Genomic DNA, 2,500 nt, shown 5'->3' with positions numbered 1-2,500 from the left:
GTTCATTTCTTTTTTTAAATCAAAGCCAGGATGGAGTAGGTAGGCCTCTGTTCTTCACTCCCATCTGGGGTTGTTACATCTTTCTCACTCATGGCCTCTTCGTATGTTACTGTTTAACACACACATATAAAACCACCTGAGTGAATGTGGTGTTGTCCCATATACATTGATCTGTGTTTGTGTTAATGCTGCCCCCAAATTGCCTTGATAATAAGTTTTATAATAAAACGTAAAGTATAGAGGTGTAAGCCCCTTGTTTTAAGATTGCCTTAGTGCTGGACATAGTGAATGACTGTAATCCCAACACACTGGAGGCTGAGGCAGGAGGACTGATATGAGTTCCAGGCTACTTAGCAATATACTGTGTTAGCCTTCCCCTCAAGGAAGAAATAAAAAGATTGTGTTGACTATCATGGATCATTTCTTCTTCTCAAAGGGCAGTTGAGCTTAAAATTTTTCATTAACCATTTTTGAGAATTTTATCCCCCTGCAATTCTTCCCATGCCCTCCAGCCCTCTGAAACTCATGATTTCTTCTTTGGTTGTTATTGTCATACACACAAAAACATATATATAAAACCCTCTGAATTCATCCAGTGTTGCTGTATATACATGTGTTTAGGGTTGACAACTTGGAATTGGTTTGGTTAAGTAATTGTAGAGTTCGTCCCTGAAGAAAAATGATATTCTTTCTCTCTCTCTCTCTCTGTCTCTCTCTGTCTCTGTCTCTGTCTCTCTTTGTCTCTGTCTGTCTCTCTGTCTCTCCCTGTCTCTCTCTCTGTCTCTGTCTCTCTCTGTCTCTCTCTGTCTCTCTCTCTCTGTCTCTGTCTCTCTCTGTCTCTCTCTGTCTCTCTCTCTCTGTCTCTTGTCTCTCTCTCTGTCTCTCTCTCTGTCTGTCTCTCTTTCTCTGTCTCTCTGTCTCTGTCTGTCTCTCTGTCTCTCTCTGTGTCTCTGTCTCTCTCTCTCTCTTCCCTCTCTCTCTGTATTCACTGATTGTCTGAAGTGCACAGGATATCCACACTGTCACAGCAACTGCTGTTCATTATGTAGGTCTAGTTTAGGTAACTGAATGTTGAGATTTCATGGGTGCAGCTTCTCTGTCACGTCTATAAGATACCATTAATCAGCAGGCGTCCTGGTTCTCTGGTTCTTATAATCTCCCCTCCCTTTCATGATTCTCTCTGAGACTTAGGTATAGGTGTTGCATTATAGCTATATCAGTGGGGTGGGCAGGTGTGGTTTGATGTTTTTATAGGTATTCTGTTGAATCTAGAGTCAACTATCAGTAAAATACTGTCATTTGAATGATAGTAACTCATGAACATGGAATACTTTCCCATTATTTAAATGAATCTCTTTAAGCGATATTTTGTGGTAAAAGTTTTGCATTCTATTGTGGACTTGTTACTACTTTTGCTACTAACAGTGGAATTACTTCTACATTTTTCTCAAATTATTCATTGTAAGTGTATGAAAATGCAGTTGAATTTACATATTGTTATTTATGGCATACATCCTGAAGTCTTTTGTAGTTGTGAATTCTAATTTTGGAGTAATATTATTCTTACATCATGTTTGAATGGAGATGACTTTATTTATTTCTAATCTGAATGCCTTTGATCTCTTTTCCTTGCCTAATGGCCCTGGCACACTTTGTCTTTAACAAGACAAGAGCAGGCAAGAACACACACATCCTTAATTTATTCTTATCTTAACAGGAAAGGGTTTAGTGTTTCAATATTAAATATGACTAACTGGATTTTTATAGATACCATTTATCATAAGGACCTCCCTCCTTAGTTCGTTGAATATTTTTTTAACATGAAAGGGTGTTAGACTTTGTTAAATGATTTAGTTCATTAGTTTTTTTGTAACCAACGCACAGAAAGCACAGTTCCATCCTCAGCTTAAATCTAGTATTGGAAAGCAGAGACAAAGTGGCTAAGAGCTGGGTGTGGTGGCACATACCTGCCATCCCAGAACTCCGAGGACTGAGCAAAGGGGACAGAGTTGCAGCCAGCCTTGGCTGTAGAAGGTGACACAAGAAGAAATAACAAAGAAGGTGCTGAAGAGATGGCTTGGTGATTGGAGAGCACTGGCTTCTCTTCCAGAGGATCTGGGTTCAATTCCCAGCACCCATGTGACAGCTCACAACTCTCTGTAACTCTAGTTCCAGAGGATCTCGTACTCTCACACAGACATACTTGAGGGGAAAACACCAAATGCACATAAATGACAAATAACTAAATCTTAAAAAGAAATTAACAAAGGATGTCCGAGTTCCTTATTCCGAGGCTGAGAAGAATAGGTCCCCAGGATAAGTGTGGTGACATAAATGAGCACATGAATATGACACCGGCATTAACTGGTCAGCAAAAGCAGCTAAGATTAAGAGTGATTCCGTTCAGAGCTGTAGAGCGTACACAATGGGAAGAAGGGCAGATGGATTAGGACAGGTTTCATGAGGGAGGGAGGTCTTGCAGGACCAGTAGGATTTGGCT

The sequence above is a fragment of the Rattus rattus genome, chromosome 5, assembly GCF_011064425.1.
Source record: "Rattus rattus isolate New Zealand chromosome 5, Rrattus_CSIRO_v1, whole genome shotgun sequence".
Classification (NCBI taxonomy): Eukaryota; Metazoa; Chordata; class Mammalia; order Rodentia; family Muridae; genus Rattus; species Rattus rattus.
This window is presented reverse-complemented; position numbering follows the sequence as displayed.